This window comes from Sminthopsis crassicaudata, chromosome 6 (genome assembly GCF_048593235.1).
Source record: "Sminthopsis crassicaudata isolate SCR6 chromosome 6, ASM4859323v1, whole genome shotgun sequence".
Taxonomy (NCBI): Eukaryota; Metazoa; Chordata; class Mammalia; order Dasyuromorphia; family Dasyuridae; genus Sminthopsis; species Sminthopsis crassicaudata.
Window position 1 is genome coordinate 116,703,436 of NC_133622.1, and position 21,187 is coordinate 116,724,622.

The 21,187-nt window shown below is 35.6% G+C and overlaps 1 long non-coding RNA gene across 1 annotated transcript; it reads left to right on the forward strand.

Annotated features, from left to right (window-relative positions):
- The first annotated feature begins 693 nt into the window (after nucleotides 1-693).
- LOC141546360 (uncharacterized) lies at nucleotides 694-19,546 on the forward strand. The gene is made up of 3 exons (XR_012483281.1): nucleotides 694-867; nucleotides 2,275-2,543; nucleotides 17,226-19,546. It is a non-coding gene; the product is annotated as an uncharacterized LOC141546360 (long non-coding RNA).
- Nucleotides 19,547-21,187: the final 1,641 nt, after the last annotated feature.

Genomic DNA, 21,187 nt, shown 5'->3' on the forward strand with positions numbered 1-21,187 from the left:
GCTGTGAATGAAGGTCTGCAAAGGGCTTCTCAGTAAGAGTATTGTGTTCATGTCCTTTAAAACTCAGCCAGGTACTTTTCAAAGCTGGCAGCTGCAATCCTGCTGCTGATATTGGCAGAGGTCTCTGCCTTTCCCTGTATACTGCCTTTACAACACACTGCTGTGCCCAAGCCACTCTGCTCCCTCCCTTTCCACGTGTTCACTTGCTTTGAACTTTGTAGCCTCTTTTTGAAAATATGAGAATCCAGCCCTCCCATGCAGCGATTTCTGGACCTTCTACTCTGGAACAGTCAGCAGTCCTTTTCTCCTTATAAGGGAGGCATCAGTAGAGCCAGTTTTCATTCATTTCACAAGCTCACAGAACTAACCTTGAATGTTAGTACCAGTCAGGATTTCAGTGGTGCAGTCATGCCTGGAGTGCTTTGGGGAAGGTCAAAAAATAAAAAAGGAGAGTATGCATGGCTGCTAGTTCACAAAGCTTAAGGTACGATTAGCATATTCAAAGATTATCCACATGGACTATCTCGAGAGATATTAGGAAACAACCATAGCAATGAAAAACTCTAAATTGAATAAATTACTCCCAAGCTGTGGATACCATGAGTTCTATGATTGTTTATAGGTTTTTCCAGTTGTAAGAATATGTTCAATATAAATGAATTAAAGAAGCATTTAATCACTGTGAGGGAGGAGCTTTTCTGAAGTCATTTTCCAGGAAGTCACAAATAAGATTGTCAGATCCCATAGCTTTAGGCCAAATATATCTGTGTCAATGTGTCTCTCTCTGTGTATATCTGTCTGTCTTTATGTCTCTCAGTAAACACTACTTTGCCGCATATGGATTGTTCTTGGATACTTGCATTCCTGGTAAGTACTAAAAGATTAAATACTATTCTAATTCAGGATGTTTCTATGTTCTATATTTTTCTTTCTTTCTTAAAACTATTTGGATCATCTTAAGCTGTTGCACCATTCATTCCTTTTGTCACCTTCTAGATGCTTTCAGACCACTCTAATTGTGATACTTCAAGAAAATTAACTCTCAATGGTAAATCTTTGGAGTACTGGGATCAGAAGTCATAGTGGTTCCTTTCTTGATTAGCAGAAGATGCCTGTCCTTCATGTGTGAATTCTCAGAGTGTATGATATGATCTAAAGACATTAGACCTGTAATACTTAACCATGGACTATTTAAGAAAACTAGGAATACCTAGTATTAAAGAAAGTAGATGGGAGAAGAGAGATTGGGGTAGTTATCTTAAGGTACTTGCAGGTTAATTATGTAGAAGAACAATTAAACTTCTATTTCACTTATTTTAGAAGATAATGGAGAGAAGTTTTGGTTCTATACGAAGAAGTACTTTCAAAAATTAAAGTTAAACAAAAGTAGGATGAATTTTGGGGGGGTTAACAAACTCCCTATCACTAGAATTCTTAGACAATCTGTCAAGATTATTGAAGAGGTCAAGATTATTATTATCTTGGTCAAGTATAAACTAGAGAATTTTATCCAGTACTGTAATTCTGTGATAATGAAGGCATTGGATGAAGAAAGGGAGAGTTATGGCAGAGAGTATCATAGTTTCAGAAGCATCATAGGATTGGAACTGACAAGTCCAAATATCATTTCATACATGAGGAAACTGAAGCATAGAGAAGTCAAATGACTTGTCCCAAATCACATAGGTAATAAGTAATAGAGGAAAGATTTAAACCTGGGAGTGGTGTTTATCATGTAGAAACAGTTTTATCAGTTGCCAAGAATGTAATTCATTTCTATTAGAAATAGAAATTCTATTGGAATATTCTCCCAAGAACAGTAGGTGATCTGGGAAATTAATCCTTGGATGAGAGTGGAGAAGGAACAGAGCAAAAGAAAAATAGATTAATCCTAACAAAGAGGTGAGCTACTCAGTATAGAATGGGGAAACTCCTAGAAGATGTGGGAAGGGCTGGGATTAGATGGTTTGAAGCAGCAAAGTGGTACAAGAGTTACAATATTAGATTTGGAGTGAGGAAGATTTGAGATCAAAATTGATCTTTGATACTTAATAGCAATGTGACTCTAGTCAAGTCACATAATTTCCACCTCAGTTTTATCATTTATAAAATGGGGATCTTAATCAAACCTATTCCCTAAAAATGGCATGAGATAATCCTTGTAAAGTGTTTTGCAAACCTTAAATGTATGTACAAATTAGCTATAATTATTATTATATTTAAGAATAGACCAGATTTGAAATTCTAAAAATGAAGCTTTATTTTGTCTTTAAGAATGCAGTTCTGCAGGCAACTTTGAAATACTGAATGTATGATTCTACTTCTGGAAGCAAAGATGGCAGAGAATCATTCTAACCCTCCCATGTTCATCTCCATGCGACCATAAAATAGCACCCACAAGACAGGTCCTGGAAAGGCAGAACCAGCAAGGAGACAAGATAAAAGTGAAACAATCTTTTAGCCCAGGAAACTTGGAGGTTTGACAGGAGGGATCCATTTTATTTGGCAAGGGACAGGGGGCAGTACAAGACAGAAGACTCCAGGTAAGTTGGCAGCAAACACCATCTGAGCAAACCAACAGGAGATACTAAGCTCCAGTGTGGTGCAATGAGTGAACACCAACACCAGGACCCCTCACATGCCTTGGCAAAACCAGGAAAGTCAGCTGACTCCCGCTCTGAGAATGACCATATATATATATATATATATATATATGTATATATATATATATGTATATATATATATATATGTATATATATATATGTATGTATATATATATATATGTATGTATATATGTATGTATATATATATATGTATGTATATATATATGTATGTATATATGTATGTATATATATGTATGTATATATGTATGTATATATGTATGTATATATGTATGTATGTGTATATATATGTATGTATATATATGTGTATGTATATATGTATGTATGTATATATATATATATGTATGTATATATGTATGTATGTATATATATATATATATTTAGCCCAGGCCAAACAGGTACCTCCAGAGATCAAACCACCATATACTTCAGTGAAACAGTGTCAGCCCCAGAGAAACACAAAAACCTCTCACCTGGCCTCAACACATGTCAGACACTACCAATAGGACCCCAATTCAGCACCAGTTAATCTGCCAGACCTTGACATCCTCCAGCAGCATCAGTCACCATTCCCCAAATCCCCTTCAGCATAATCCCAGACATGAGGGTCCCCTCATGGACGTTGGGGCAATATCAGGGCAGTTACACTTGGAGCCACTGGAACAAGAAGTACTGGAAGAGTACTCCTTCTAACTGAGAGCAGAGCTCAAATTTAAAACAAAAAAACAAAAAACAAAGAGAAAGAAAGACAGAGAGACAGAGAGAAAATGAGTTGGGAAAATGAAATACTGAATGTATTTTAGTTTATTAAAGAAACTAAAAACAAAATAATTAATGCCACTGAATTCACCAATCATATATTGTTTCCAAACAATAAAATATAACATATTATATTACATATGTATACATACACATACAGAGATAGCATCAATGTCATAAAGAATATGATATGGACTGGTCCAGGGATAACTCACAGGAGAGCAGAGAAAATGACTGAAGAAAATGTCAACAGCAGACAAGAAGTAGATAGTCATTGCATTAGATAAGACAAGTAGAAAAAGTTTCACACAGACCAAGAGTTGGCATTAAGCCATTGCAATTTGAAATTAGGGGCCCCAAAATTTAACCAAGAGTACAACTGAAGACAGGCTTCAGAGAATCTCGAAGGAAGGATTGTATGATCATAGATCTATGGCCCAGCTTCATAAACCCCATATGGAGTCTTATAACTCAATGTGAAGGGTCATGAAATTATGTTTTATTGTCAGTGAAAATTTGATTTGTATACCTATTATATTTATAAATCCAGAGTCACGAGTGGAAAAAGTTTAAGAAGCCATGCTTTAGAGGATATCTGTAAGGTTCTGGTTAGTTTTCTGGAGGTCTTGGGACCAGCCTTCATTTTAGCAGAGTAATCACCACAAGAATAGTCATGGATAAAGTCCAAAGTCTTTATTATCTCCTTCACAGTCTGTCTCCTTCACCTGGGGACCAGCTAGCTTTCTGGAGGTCCTCCAGAAAAGGTTTTGGTTTTAATGCAGGAGGCAGGAGAGCCACCAAGAGGGTCTCTATCTTGAAGTCTCTTTCCTCTTCTAGATCACTTAGCTTTTATCATTGTAGGTGTCAACTTGTAGAATAGGTGTCAACTTGTAGAACTATACTAAGTAGTAGAAAATCATCTTAATTCTACTGAGTTAACACCTTGTTTTAGGATTTAGGATTAAATCAATCATACTGAACTAGAGAGCTCCCTGATTTCTCAGGGAGGTAAAAACCCCCAAAAGGAGGTGATCACACCTTTCTTAGAAAAAGGGGGTAAAAACACCAAAAAAGGAGATGATCTTATCCTCCCTGATGTCTCAGGAAGGGAGATGAAGACAATAAAGGGAAATGGGGAGTCAAACCAGATTAGCAGGTTTCTGAAGGATCTCACTTGAAACAGGTATGCATAAATCCCTCAACATGGGAGGTATTCCACAAGCACATAGTAATATAACACAAGCTAGTAGTGATGACATCAATCAACATGCCCCAACAGTCATGCTTTTTCAATGGCACATGTTGTCAGATTTGGAACCACCAGATGTTTCTTGAGTTTTCTCCTTGTTTTGAGGTTTTTCTCTTTTTCTGTCTGTCTCTGAAGGACAAGGTGAATACGACTTATTGGCAACCATCTGATTCCTTCTAGCTGTGTAGAGATACAAGCAAACCCTCTTCCCCAAGCAGTTAACCTATCTAGTCCCTTCCACTTACCACTTTCTGGATCTCTCCACATCACCTGGTGATTATCTAAAGATAGTGGAGTTGCTTGCACTGGACACTGCCCTTCCAGTGAGTTATAAAAGCTGTCTGCTGGAGCCAATGCATCTTTATGGAAAATTTAAAAATTAATGGTATAGAGAGAAAAATTTACAAGTTCTCTAGGGTTACCTGTGGCTCCCCCATTCCTTTGATTTTGGAGGAGCATCTTGATGTCTCTGTTTCTCCTCTCTACTATTGCCTGTACTTGAGGATTAAAAGGTTTGCCAGTAGTGTGTAAAATCTGATACTATGCACAAAAGTGTGCAAAATGTTTAGAAGTATATGCAGGTCCATTATCTGTTTTTATTGCTTGTGGCACACCCATAATTGCAAAAGCTTGTATAAGGAATTCAGTGACCTCTTGGGCTGTCTCTTTTGCTTTAATATCAAATAAATATTGATTTATTTAGCATCAATAAACATGATGCTACTACTTCTCCTGTTTGATAAGTCACACATTGCCTATCTGTATTAGTGACTGGGATATTAGCTACACATTCCCCAGTTTCCCACATCAGTGTATGGATGAACACTGTTTTGTAAGTACTCTCAGGAGGTGAAATAGTCAAGCCTACTGTACTTGGAGGCAAAGAATCCATAGACCAGACAGGGACAATTTCACTATTGCAAAAGTAAATACTGACAAGGTTTCTAATATAACATGGATAAAAGATAGATAACCAAAAGATTTATAATGGATCACATTTATTTGCCAAATTTCATTGGGTCTCAAACCACGGGGGTTTTTTTCCTGGAGGGAGTGTAGGAATATGGAAAGGAAGGCAAGTTGTACAGGCTTTTACTATACTCCTAGCTTCCTCTTTTGTTATCCCAAATTGTAAAGGAAAAGTTCAAGCAGCCTGATGAAATTTAGAATGATATTCTTAGGCTGCCTGAAATAAAGAAGTATTGGCTAACATGGTTAAAAGGTGATCTTCCTTTGAATTTCCATGAAAAATAGGACTTGGAAGTCCACTATGAGAGTGGACATGCAAAATGTAAATCTTACCTGGATTCTTTCTCACTTGCTCTTGAAGTTCCTTAAAGAGCTGATATATATATATTAGAAGCTACAAATTTTATTTGGGCTTGGGAAATTCTTTGTATCACACCTACTGAATAGGCCAAATCAGATATTATATTTATATCTCCTGGATAAGAAGTAAGAGCATACAATTCATTCTGCTGAGTGGACTGAAAAGGTGTTCTGACTACTCTCTTTTATAGTTAAGTCATGAGACTATACAGCACAAATTTTATGGTTGAATGCATCTGTAAAGATAGTTGGTCCTTTAAGAGGAACCTTAGAAACCTTTTCTTCAAAAATCCATTGCTAATTATGTAATAGCCAGGTTATCTTTAATGGGGACCCATGTGTAAAATTTGGAGCTGTGGCCAATAAAATTTGCTACTCTGAGAGAGGGTTTCACAACATACATTAATTTGTGCATTGGCATAAAGGGTGTATATCTTGTCACAATCTTATCCCAATTAGGTGTACTACTTGCTTAATGGCCTTTAATAAAATTCTAGCCACAAGCACTGTGTAAGGAGTAAGGCTTTGTTCTGGTTGTGCTGGAAGGTTCACCCACTATCACACTGTCTCCTTGATAAAGGACTGCTGTGGGTTCCTCTTTTGCAGCAAAAACTGATATTTCCAAGGGTTTTTGAGTAACCACATTGATAAAACCAGTTCAACTTCTCTCAAAGCCTCTTCAGTTTCATTTTTAAACTAGCATGATGAGTTTAAAGCAGTGTCTCCCCTTAAAATGTCATATAATGATGGTAATTGATTAGTAGTACAATTACCACTAACACTGGATGCATGCATTAGATATCTCCTATTAATTTTTGAAAGTCATTTAAGGTGTTCAACTTCTCTGTTCTTAAAGAAAGTTTTTGCACCTTAGGATATACTTCATATCTTAAATATTGAAAAGGAGCATGTCTTTGAATCTTTTCTGAAGTTATGTGCAATTTATAATTCCTTAGTGTTTCTATGGTTTTTTGTAGACATGATTCTAACATTTGTTCCTCAGGTGCCCATCCCAATATATGTAATGTAATAACATTACTTTTGGAAATGCTTTTCTTTCTTTTTTTTTTTTTGAAGAACTTCTAAGTTTTTATTTTTCTTATATTCTTCATGAAAATAGAAAGTATTTTGTGAGACAAGTAATCTAATATCAAATCTAATAATTTCAATATTAATAGACAGGCCTTTTCTTTTTTTCTTAAAGAATTGATCATGTGATTTTATTATTTTTTTCCTTTTTTTATTAATTTTATAATTATAAAAAAAATTTTGACAGTATATATGAGTAATTTCTTTTTTATAACATTATCCCCTGTATTCATCCCTCCAAATTTTCCCCTTCCTCCTTTCACTCCCTCCCCTAGATGACAGGCAATTCCATACGTATTAATGTGCTACGATATAACCTAGATACAACATATGTGTGTAAATCCAATTTTCTTGTTGCACATTAAGAATTGGACTTCGAAGGTATAAGTAACCTGGATAGAAAGACATTAGTGCTAACAGTTTACATTCAGTGCCCAGTGTTCCTTTTCTGGGTGAAATTGTTTCTGTCCATCATTGATCAATTGGAAATGAATTGGATCTTCTTTATGTTGAAAATATCCACTTCCATCATATCATCATACAGTATTGTTGTTGAAGTATATAGTGATCTTCTGATTCTGCTCATTTCACTCAAGAGTAAGTTTCTCCAAACCTCTCTGTATTTATCCTGCTGGTCATTTCTTACAGAGCAATAATATTCCATAACATTCATATACCATAATTTACCCAACCATTCTCCAATTGATGGACATCCATTCATTTTCCAGTTTCTAGCCACTACAAAAAGAGCTGCCACAAACATTTTGGCACATACAGGTCCCTTTGGGATATAAGCCCAGTAGTAGCACTGCTGGATCAAAGGGTATTCACAGTTTGATAACTTTTTGGGCATAGTTCCAAATTGCTCTCCAGAATGGCTGGATTCTTTCACAACTCCACCAACAATACATCATTGTCCCAGTTTTCCCACATCCCCTCCAACATTCATCATTATTTGTTCCTGTCATCTTGGAAATGATTTTCTTACTGGAGTAAAAGCAGCAGCAACATACATTTGACACATAGTAGGGCTGTTTTTCATTCCCTGTGGCAAAACTGTCCATTCATATCTTTTATAAGGCTCAGCTAAGTTAACGCTGGGCACTGAAAAGGCGAATATTTTCATATCCTTCTTATCTAGAGGGATAGAATAGAAACAATCTTTAATGTCTATAATCCACAGAGGCCATTCTCTAGGCAACTGAGTAGGAGATGGAAGTTCAGGTTGAAGAGTTCCCATAGTTTCTATCTGTTCATTTACCTTTCTTAAATCAGTCAACATCCTCCATTTTCCAGATTTCTTTTTTACAACAAATACAGGGGAATTCCAAGGACTTAGAGAGGGTTGTATGTGTCCTTGGTCAAGTTACTCTTGTACTATATCTAAGAAGGCCTTAATTTTATCATTTGTTCTACCCTCACTGGTGTATCAGTTTTCCATTGATAGGAACAGGTGAGAGTTCAGGCAGGCCTTCAACAGCAGCCCTGCCTAAAAAACCAAAATATGCAATTGTAACCTTAACTGCTGTAAAATGTCTCTTCCTCATAGATTGATGGGATTTTTTCAACTACAAAAGGAGTAAAAACTCCTGTTTCTCCTTCAAATGTCCATCTCAAAATGGCAGCACCAACTTCAATTGCTATTGATCCTCCTATGCCAGACAAATAGGTGTCTGTTTTAATCTTTAGCCAATGACTAGGCCAATTGGCACCTCTAATGACTGTATGATCTGCACCTGTTTCTACCAACTCTTCCAATGGTATGTCTTTTATATAGATAGTGAGCATAGGACGGTCAGCTGCAGTCCAGAATATTCCTGGATTCTGCTGTTGGTAATCAGAATCTGTGCAACTATCATCAGATTGCCTATTAGGAGTCTGTATCAATAAACCCTATGCTACTACTTCTCCTGTCTGATAAGTCACACATTACCTATTTATATTAGTGGCTGGGATATTAGCTACACATTCCCCAGTTTCCCACATCAGTGTATAGATGAACACTGTTTTGTAAGTACTCTCAGGAGGTCAATCAACCCTACTGTGCCTGGAGGCAAAGAATCCATAGACCAGACAGGTACAGATTTCACTTCTCCAGGGGATATCTAAGTAGTCCAGCTGCATACAACTCTATTTTCCCTAATTGTAATCACTTTTTCCCATCTGATTGCTTCTTGGCTGATAGATCATGTAATCCCTTTCTTCCATCAGATTGCTTTTTGGCTAATTGATCATGTCTTAATATTGAATTTCTAAAGACACTCTGGGTATAACCAATCATCATGCCCCACCTGTTTTTGGCCTGAGACCCTGGAGATGGGCCCCACCTCTCATTTCCCTGAATAATCTACATTCTGACATAGAATTTTTAGTTCAAAATAAAGTTTAAGTTTTTTTGATATATATTATTGTCTAATAACAGGAAACCCCGTCATATGTGTGTGGATTCCTTAAATTAAAATCTAAAACTTCACATTTATTTCTGTTAAATTGCATCCTAGTTATAGCCCATCATTCTAACCTGTCAGGAATAGAATCTTAAGATTCTAAATCTTTCTTACAGCATGTTAGTTATCTCTTCCAATTTCAACTTACCTAAAATTTTGATAAGCATTATTGATAAGCATGTGACATAGAACAGAGTCAAAGACAAATCTTTGGAATACTCTACTATAGACCTCCCTCCAGTGAATCATGTGGTCATTGATGCTTCTCCTTTGTTCTATTCATTCCAAGAATTCCAATTTACCTAAGATAATTATAATTAACCCAAATCTCCCCAATAATTGACAAAATTTTTACATATATGTGTGTGTGTGTGTGTGTGTGTGTGTGTGTGTGTGTGTGTGTAATTGAAGGGATGATTTACAAAAGGAATTGGATCCAGGTATGATGGGGCATGCCTGTAATCCTTTCTTCATTAAGAAGGCTGAGGCTAGTAGATCACTTGAGCTCAGACAAATCTTAGATACAAATTGCTAAGTCCTGGAAGGCTATCATACTGCCTAAGAATGAATGAACTAGCTTAGGTCAAAAAAAGAGTAGGCCAAGTATCTTGTGCCAATTAGTAATGGGATAAGACTCATAAATGACTGCTGTGCTTCAGCCAACTGCTCCCCTCCTCCCAAAAAAATGCTTATGACTGAGATTTTGCAAGACTCCTCCAAAAACAAATTCATGCTATTTGAATTTCATCTCCTTTTTTGTTAAATTTACTTGAGTATGATATTATTTGTGTGAACTAGATAGAGAGATGTGAGTTAAATTCTAGTAGCTAGAATTAAGACTGGATGAATGACTAGACCTAAGAAAGAACATTAATGAGCCAATTTCATGCCTAGACCAACTTCAACCAGATGAAAAATCTTATGATGGTATGAAAGCCAAAGTACGATTGTGGAAATTCAAAGCACTTCACACACTGTTGAGCTGATCTTCTCAGTATGTAAGAAATGATCCCCTACTGTGTAGGAGATATTTTACCAGCTATATTAGCTCTTGGTTTTCTTGACCATTCCAGTTCTTTAAAATGGCCCCCTTTACCTCTTTTGATCTATTCATCATATGGTGTGTAACTTTATGGAGCTAGCTAGCCCCAAAATGATATTTCCTCAATAAGATATACTCGTTTCTTTTGAAAATTTACACTTTCTTCTGAATTTCTTGAGTCTCATTTTAACTAATTCATCCTGCACTTTCTAGGAAAATTTTGCATTTATGGAAATTTTAGAAGAACCCTTACCAAACTAGTGTGTAGGTCTGTGATAAAAGCAATCAGTAGCTGAGCAGTTAATCTTTGGATTAATTCAATGTCTTCAAATTGTCTAATTGGCTATATGAATAATCCAATTCAACTGGAGCATCAATCTAGTCATAAAACATGAAGGAACCCTTAAGGCAGCCAGGCACAACATTTGTCTTCCCAAAGAATAAAAATATTTTGAATTGAATCAAATAGATCACAGCAAAGAGTAAATCACTCTCCCTTAGAATATCTGGTTTTCTTAAAACTCTGTTCAAGCACCATTTTCTATTGGTCTTTCATTGAATCATAGATTCAGAAGTCAAAAGAATCTTAGAGTCCATAGAGACCATCTTTTTTATTTGATAAATGAAAAAAATTGAAGCTGAAAGAGTTTAAATGACTTATCCAGTTTTTACATGGCTAGTGTCTAAGGAAAATCTTGAACTCAGATCCCTTTGATTACAAATTCAATATTTTATATACCGTACAATCTAGTTATCTTTTTTGAGTCCCTCACTATGAGTGTTCTACCTTAACCTCTTCTCGATATCTTCTTTGTATTTATTTTGGATATACTAATTTATGTACATGTGGTCTCCTTGAATAGAATGTAAGCTTCTTGAAGTCATGGTTCCCCACACTCTGTGTGTGTATGTGTGTGTGTATGTGTGTGTGTTTATATCTTTCTTTACCTTTTCTTTTTTCCTGACTTGTTAAATGACTGGTTATCTTACTACTGTTTTTATTGTAAAAGACTTCATGTGACCTTTAGGATACAAAAATCAGGTAAAAAGAATTTGGACAACTATTCAGAATGTACTGTCAGGGGAATGTACTGACAAGAGTACATATCCTGTCTTCCAAATGAGACTCCCTGTGCAGAGTTTATTTTTGGTATACCCAACAAGGTGTAAACTTGGCAGTCATGGGTATCTTATCATCCAAAGGCCCTGAATTCACCATTATATCAAAAGATGGTATATGATAATGAGTGCTGACAAAGAATAGAAGCCTAGTTTATCTGTAATTTAGATAATATTCTGATATATGTCCCTAGAAAATCCTATTGTTTGGGATAAAAAATATGCTTAGATGGAAACAGATTGTGAGTTGGGCCTCAAAATTGAATAGAATGGATTGAAAAAGGAAAACTGAAAAAGCTAGATTCCCTTTAGAAAATTATGAAATGACACTAATAACTCTAAGTTTCTACCTCAAACAAAGATTTTTAAATTTTAACTTCAATGTTTTTCCCATGCTGTTATGTGGCTATGAGTTATGAACTATAGTCTTTGAAGAATTCACATTAAGGAAACTAAACAACAAAAGAAAATTATAGAATGATCATGAATCAGAATCACATATTACCAAATAAGTATAAATAATAAGAAGAAGAATAGTTAGTATTTATATAGCACCAACATTTTTAGTGAAAGGTATGACTAGAAATTAAATGGGCCAGTCAGCCAGTGAGAACAAAGAATAACTCATAGACAATCCATATCCTTTAATTTTTGAGGGAAGGCTCCCAACACATTAGGAGGATCTTTGTGTGTAGAATTTATGGAAAGATATTGGCAACAATCATAAAAGATGAAAAGGTGTGGGTTGGATATGCATCATTGGAGGGAGCATTCACTCTAATCAAATCAATAGATCCCTTAACATGCCTAGAATTAAACCATTTTAATGTTAGCTGCCAGTTTTATAAATATAATTTCCTTTTATTAACTGAGATTCCTTACGGACAATTCATAATTTACACAAAACATTGTTCTCAGATTTGATTTCAGACATGACTCAACTCTGAAAATTAAACTTTGCCTCATCCTTAAGAAACCAGCTCTGTAGACAAATTGTAATGCTTCATGCATCTTACTTTTTAAACTACTTTTTAATCTTGACAAGTTAAAAAAATAAAAAATAAGCCACGACATTAAAAATGCAAATAGATTTAGTTTTAGACATCAGAAGCCTTAGTATCATTAACATGAACAGGAGTGTGTGGGAGTGGTATCCTAGGGTTACAAGTCCATTCAGTTTCAGCATATGCTGTTCTGAGAACAGCTGTTTACAATGGGATATGCCATGTGAAATGTCCAATCCATGCCATGTTAAGCAGCCTACTTGGAGAGAACATCCCAGCTACCACCAGCTGTTGTGTCTGCTGCATCCCTAAATCTGTTGGAGGTGCCAAGACTCCTGGGATCTTTTTAAGCCTGAATTATATTGTACCTTCTAAGCTGAACCCCACAAATAAGTAAATAATTTTTCTCAGATATATATTTAATGGGGATTACCAGTGCATGGGCTAATAAGGAATTCTCAGCACAAAAATCAGTCCTTTGCTACTATTTGGCAAATCCCCTTTAAAGCAGATCAAAGACAAACAAACAAGGCTGGGAGAGATAGAGGCCCAAATCCCAATCAAGTGATTGTCACCCTACAAAGTAATTGGAAAAGTAAGAACCTAGAGAAGAGTGCTCTGATTACTAGCCAGAAGAGAAGAAAGATCCAACGTGGAAGAAGCAAAATTGGGCTTCTGCTGTTAAAGTAAACCCTAGGAAACAAGTAAGGCTACAGGATAGTTATGAGACTTTAGATTCCCAAGAGAATACCAGACCATCACCACTCTCACTGACAGCTTGGAAAAAGAAGAAAAATAAAGATAGGTCAAAAGCCAGACTCCAGAAACCCTGATTATGACTTGGTTGTACCAGGTCACATATATTTGGACATGTGTATACTCTAGGATCCAAGGTTATATTTCAGTTTTTCCCCCAGCCTTGACAATATTTCTTTGGAAGTTCTGACAAGAATCTGGTAGAAGCAATAGTGATAGGTGAAGGTTGCAGAGAGAGTTGTATTCCTGGAATACCAACTCTAGTATGGATCAAATGGTCAGTTTGTTTTGAACAAATATTAGAGATTATGCTCAGTCAGATTAAAATTATTCCTCATTTAATTTAATGTCAGAAAGGTTCTAATAATTTGTGATGTCCTAACAAGGAATGGACTGCTTCAAGAGTTTGCAGATTTCTTCTCTATGGAACTCTTCAAGCACAGGCTTGTCAACAGTTTGTCAAGAAGTAACCATTAGTCATGCACATTATTCCGGGGATTCCTTTCACATATGAATTAGACTAGAAAGCTACTGAAGTTTCCTCTAGTTCTCAAATTTTGTGATTCCATGAGTCACTAAGTTTATATGAAGAGAGCTCTAAACACACTGCCAGCCAAAAACAAAAAACAAAAACAAATCATCAAAACAAACCATCAAAAATGAACAAACAACAACAAAAACAATCTTGTTTATCCAATTCACTTACTTCACTAGCGACCATATCACTAGATTGAGGAAATGACTTACTCCATAGTTCCTAAGAAAAAGATTTTCCTGAGCACTATCTCCATTAGTTGGAGTATATGATAAGGTGAAAGATGGTTTGTGTGGAAAAGATGTGGAAAAGTTAATGAAACTCTTCAGGTGAAAACATAACAAGCAATTTAGTAGATGTTACAGGTTATTATTGATCCAAAGACTATAATATTGAAATGCTAGTTCTCTATCCTTGAGAATTTGACATTGTTTTAAAATGTTACTTAAATGACATACAAAGGAGACTATACTTGATTAATGAAAATGAGAAGGCTAATCTATTAATAATACAAAATCAAGTAAGAGTGTAAAGACGTGTTACCTGTGGAATATCCATAAAATTTCCCTAGCAGCTTTAAGTTAACTAATTTTTTTAGGATGACAAAGCCTTCTTTTTCTCTTTTCTCCATGCTATGATAGAAAAAGAATTGCATTACTTTAAAAAAAAAAAAAAAGAATTTCTGGCCCTCTTCCTTCCTCTCTTTGTACATATGATAAGTAGTTCTTTCTCCCTGGATGAGGAAAAGTTAACCCATAGAACTAACTATGATATCGCAGACTGCAAGTACATGGCAGCTAAAACACATGTATTGGCTAAGGGAAGTCAGAGACTGGATATCAAAATCTTGGATACCATTTCTGCTCCAGAATACAGGTAATTAAAGAGAAATCCTGAGATGATTTTTTTAGTCAGAGATATTTGATAGCAAGGGGAAAAATTCAACAGATGACTAGTAAGAGAGGCAAGAAATCAAACATTTGCTTGTACTGCCAGAAAACATGGACCTGGAAGAAATGTAAAATGCTAAATGATTTATCAGTACCACAAATTGTTTTATGCCTTCATGTTTTAAGTCTCAATCTCCTTGAACAGAATATAGTAGTAAATTACTATGCCTTGTTTTAAACTTCTATCAGTGCTCACTTGTGAGTTGTTCTGCTTAGCATTTCTTTGGCATGGAGGAAAGATATGACCAACTGACTGCATCAGCAAGATGGTACAATGGCTATAATCTTGGACTATAAAATAGAAAATCTGAGTTCAAATTTGACCTCAGACACTTAGTTGTATTTCTGGGAAAGTCTGGGGAACTGCTATCTGCCTCAGTTTCTTTATCTGTAAAATGGAGTTAACAATAGCCTATACTTTGCAGGATTGTTGTGAGAAAAAATGAATGGTATTTGTAAAACACTTAGCATAGTGCTCAGCATATAGTAATTGCTTACTAAATGTTTATTTTAAAAAACCAGTCATACCTTCTGGTCATATGCATATAAAAGCAGTCATATCCTTTCTATATAATTTAATATTCTATTCTATAATACAATATATTAAATACCTTTCTGGTATATACTTTTGGAGAGTCCCCAGTGAGCCAAATATAAACATTAAGTAATTCTCCCATGGCCTCTGGTTTGGGCTCAGTGAGGTTAAGAGATTTGCCCAAAATTAGGTAGATGGTAATTAAATTATCAATAGGGGTTATATGTTAGTGGTGATGGGTTTCTGGGAATTGTCTTCTAATTTCTCTTCAAATCCCTCTATTAATTACTTATATAGCTCATGTTTATAAGATGCTCAATCAGGGTAAAGCTTGTGGTCTGTGATCATGAAGCAGAAGCCAACTGCTTTTTCCAGCCATCAAACCTCTGACTCTAGCCTTATTAATGTTATATTCTGACCAATGGTGCTAGCCACAAAGTATAGATTGGTGCAGTTTCAAGGGGTTTTTATGTAATGATCTCATATCTGATTTCTGACCCAACTATGCCCAGACCTCTTCATAAATCTAGTAATAACCACTGTCAAAATTGGAATAGTTTACAAAATTCTGTGAGATTCTTGGATGAATAATAACTATAAAGGAACATTAAATGAAGACATGAATTTTTTTAAAGAAAAGTTCCCTAATAACACTGATTCAATCTGTTTCTTTCTGACTAAAAACACAAAAACCAAGTATTTTTAGCTTTCTATGAAAGAAAGGCATAATAAATGGTGTGTGTACCTTTTGATATGTTTTTCCTTTTAAGAAGTATACTTATTGGATAACATAAACAAAGATGATTTATTTACTTGAAGATAAACAAATATAAAGAGATGGAAACATTATACAAGGAAAACATTAAAAGATACAACAACAAATACGCATTAACCACAAACTTTAAACCTAACACTAATTAGATCTACTCAGAAGAGTCAGGCTTTCTTTCTCTGACCAATACTGTTTGTTGTTCACATCTACCTCAACTCAGACCTCCTGTAGTTCCTGAGCAAATAAACATTAAAACCAACAACAAGAATTATTTCCATGCCATTAGGATCCTCTGGGAATTCTCAAACACAAATCTCCAATTCCAGTTCCCTTCCCCCTTTGTAGGCTCCTAGTTCACCCTTTGGACTTAATCAAATCTCTGGCTACAACCAAGAATAGCTCTCTATTCCAAAAGATATTGTCATTTTTGAAATCCTATGCTCCTACATTCACCAAAAATAAAGTCACGAGAACTCACAAAATCATAATCAGCTTTAGTGGGGTGGAAGACAGAACATTTTTCAGGGATTATTTCACATATTTATTGTTTAATTTCTTTTTGAGTTTCATTTATGTTCTGAAACCTTCATACGGACTATTTGGTTACATTCTGAAAAGAGAAGTGTGACCGTCTTCATGTCTTGCAACGGTAGGAAGTGATTTCCTACTGGAGAAATATGCCATGTCTTGACTGTTATCTTGCAAAGGAGATCTCCAGAAACTAAAAGGTAACTAGCTGACAGAATGCCTAAAGGATAGGGCTTGGAGTCACAACTATCTGAGTTCAAATCCTGACTCAGGAACTCACTGGGTGAATGATTCTAACATCATTTGTGAAATGTGGATAAGGATAGGGTTGCCATGAGGCTCAAATGAGTTGACATATGTAAAATGCTTTACTGCTTTAAAACTGTAAAAATTCTGGCTGGTATTAAACATCACATCTATTTTGAAAACATCCAAGACAAAATTCATAAAAATTAATTTAATCTTTTCCACTAACCTTTCTCCTTCACAGAGTACTCTATTGAATCTTTCTCCCACTCTGGAGGTGACTGCCTTCCCAATGACTATGAGAGAGGAATGAAATCTCTCTGACAAATCCTACCAACGAAGAAAGGATTGGAGCCCAGACCTGGCAATGAAATGTGTCTGTTCTCTAAACTGCAGCCTAGTAAATTCAGAGAGGTGCATTCCCACATGACTGATCCTCAATAGATGAACTTCTGGGGACATACAAATTCATAAAGGTCATTGAATAAGGTGCAGAGGGGATATCCAATGGACCAGTTAGGAAAGGGCCCATACCCATTAAATCTCAGCATATCACCAAACTCAAAGTGGATACTTCGTGTATGTTTGCATACCCTCAATAAGAGGCATGGTAGCTGACTTCAAGACTTATCCTTGATACTTACTGGTTGTAGTACTCTGGACCATTCTCTTAACTTCTCAATGTTCAAGGCAACTTTCTAAGAAAATAAGTCATGAAGATAATAGAGATCTTTTCCTTATCTAGAAGATCCCTAGATGAGTAAAATAATAGATACAATATTATCCTACCCTCCCAGTAGAATGGAGGCTATTTGAGATTGTAAATTGATTTGTTTTTGTCTTTGTACTTCTACTGCCTTAAAATACTGAACTGAATGGAATCCCTGGAAGTTTTGGCACATGAGCAGCTTTTCAAAATGGAAAGTATACACACCAGTAATCCCAGCTAGTTCTATGCCCTAAAGTCCCCACACTTATGTACTCAGCACATAAAACTAGAGTATGTTATATTTCTCAGGGAACTGCTTGAGCTTAGTAACAAGTGAATCAAATAAGTAAGAACTTAATCAAATATCATGAACTTAAAGAACTGTAAATAAGCAGCCTTTCTCAGCTTCTGCAATGTGTGCATGAAGGATTTTTTTTTCATTCCCAGTTTGTCACTAACAATCATTTCTAGAAATTACATCACATGCCTTTCTAAACCTGGGGCTGACAATGCTGGCAACCCCTACTGAAATCGCAGGATTTGAAATTCTGTTTAGTTGGTTCAGATCAGTTCTAAATAAGTAGTTGAATTTCTGGCTGCTTATAGAAAATTAACCAAATTCCAATCCTTTTGAGCTTTACTTATGCTTAATTCTAATCTATTTATGTAAGAATAACAGAATCATTCACTTTGCATACTTAAGCTTAACATTAATCTTAAATGATTACTTTAATATCTTCTAGCCATGTGTCATTTTGTTTATTCATTCCAGTCATCAGGAATACCTTGTTTTTATCCTACTTCTTTTTTTCCCCCTGAGGCAGGGGTTAAATGACGTGCCCAGGGTCACACAGCTAGGAAGTATTAAGTGTTTGAGACCAGATTTGAACTCAGGTGCTCCTGAATCTCTGTGCCACCTAGCTGCCCTCTTATACTGTTTCTTAATGGTTAAAAACAAATAAATAAACAAATGCCCTGTATTTGTTTCCTGAAAGAAGACTAAGCTATTGGGAGAAATTGAGTAGGAAGTAGGGGTAATTAAGGGAAAACAAATCATTATTTTAGAAGTAGATGTGATACAACGTAAGAAGCATAAAACATGCATGAGTTTGAAGTGCAGTAATGTGATAGCAAACCAAGGGCAAAGCAATGGACTTTGTTTTTCTGGTCACTATGAAAGAATGAGTCATTTGCATGCCCCCCTGCTCTACTTCATCCAAGCATAGTCACTCTTTCCATTTGTTTATAACAGACATCTGACTCCTGATAACAGGATTTAGGTGCTATCCCTACCACTTTATAAAGTTCTAAGTGCTATCCTTTCCCAGTTGGCTAATTGTAACCCAAACTTTCTCAGCAAACCCATTTTACTTTTTAATGGTATCCTCAGTACTTAACATTGTCATTTGTACATAGTATTTATTAAATAAGTGTTTTATTTATTCATTTCTCCCCACTATCCCAGCAAATAAAACAAAACTTTAGTTACCCATTATCAAAAAGGAAATTAGACATTTTGGATAAGTGTCTCACTGTACAACTTTATATTTAATCATCCAAGTATAACACAATGAGTCCCTTAGGGCTACTGTAGTGTCTTTTCTAGTATTTTTCTCTTCATTACTGTATCTCTATTCTGCTATCAGTCTCTGTGTCTTACTGGCCCAATTATGACATATATCTAACACTACTTTCTCATAGCATCTGCCAACTTGACCTTATATGCCCCTACTCCAGTTGGGAGAGTTCCCAGGTCACACTCTATATCCTGACCAAATCCTGTCCATTCTGAATATTTAGGAAATGTAGGGAACAGGCCTGCTGTGATCAAGAAGAAGAGGGGAGAGAATCATAACACAGAGGGACTGTTAGTAGCCCTATGGGAGGAAGCATAGCAGACTGGATAATGGTTATATGGTTAGGAGATGGACTTAGAATTGGAAAGACCTGCAAATTATAGAACCAGGTATCACTAGAAGCAAGTAGCTTCAGGGTACAGATCCCTAACAATTAGAATTCTGCCAACCCATGTATTATATGCTGAGGACCAGTAGGAGGTTTCATAGGAGAAAAAGACCATGAAAGGATGATTTCAAGGCTTCTAAAATCCTTAAAATCTCTAACCATATATTTCCTGATGTTTAATGGTTTTTAAATTTAAATATTTCAAGAAGTTTGTGATTTTATCAGTGAATGTACTTCTTTCACTGAATCTGGATTACGCCCCTGTGGTGGTTGAATAAATGATTTCATGAGTTGCTCTGACCAAAAATGTTTCTGGTTATATTTCTCTCCAGACACATCTGTGCATTGATCAGATGAAACAAATATAATCTCAAGTCTGTAGTCAAATTATTTTCCTGCTTATCAAGACTTCTTAGTGATTATAGGAAAATAAGGAGGATGGACAAAATGGTCTCTCCTTGCCAATCTACAATCTATAAAATTGTAGTGTTCCTTTAAAATGGACAGAATCTTCCATTACATAGAAATAAAACACTTAAAATGCAAAGTTTTGGCGGGGCAATCCATTGAAACTCAATTGCACTAAGGGGTGATTAACCAATAAAAATGGCTAGAATCAGATTTTTATTATTTGTTTGTTTGTTTAATTATTTACTTGCTGATTCGTTTTGTTGATTTTATAGCATGATAAAAATATGGGCATGGGGGGTTTTACCTATTAGTGGCTGAGAAAAAAAAAAAGAAACCAAACTTCAGACTTTGCAGTTTTGCTTAGAGTTGGTCCTATTTTCATTCTTCCATGAGGAGATGACTAGAAGCTATGTTAGGAGTTATTTTTGTTGTGCCCAGTTACATGTTATTTTTGTCATGCTAAGTTATTTTCTTTCCATGCCCAGTTGTGATTGCATGAGCTTTACTTAAAATGATTTATGAAGATGCATTTGTCTTAGTTCATTTCTTTCTACATGACTTAATAATAATATTATTATTAATTTTATAAAGTATTTTGAAGTTTTGAAAATTCTTTACATATTATTTTAATCAAGCCTTACAATATTCCTGAGAGTTATGTGCTATTGTTATGTTTCTTTTATACATAAGGAAGAATAGCTAGATGGTACAATGGATAGAATACTGTCTCTGTAATTAGGAGACCTTGGGTTCAAATCTGGCTTCAGACACTTAGTAATTGTGTGACTCTGGGCAAGTCATTTAGTCCTATTTGCCTCAGTTCCCTAGAAAGAAATGCCAAACCATATTAGTATCTTTGCCTACAAAACCCCAAATAGGATCACAGAGAGTCAGACATGACTGAAATGACTTAACAAAAACAACAAGAACATATATGAGATAACCAAGGCTGAGACAGCATAAGTGACTCACCCAGTCACATAGCTAGTTAGTATCTTAGACAGTATTTAAACTCAGGTATTCCCAGCTCCAAGTCCAACACTCTCATTTCAAGAAAACTGGTAAAAGTAACAATGATGTGATTACAGTGATTACAGGCAGGCTTCATGGTCCAATTAATT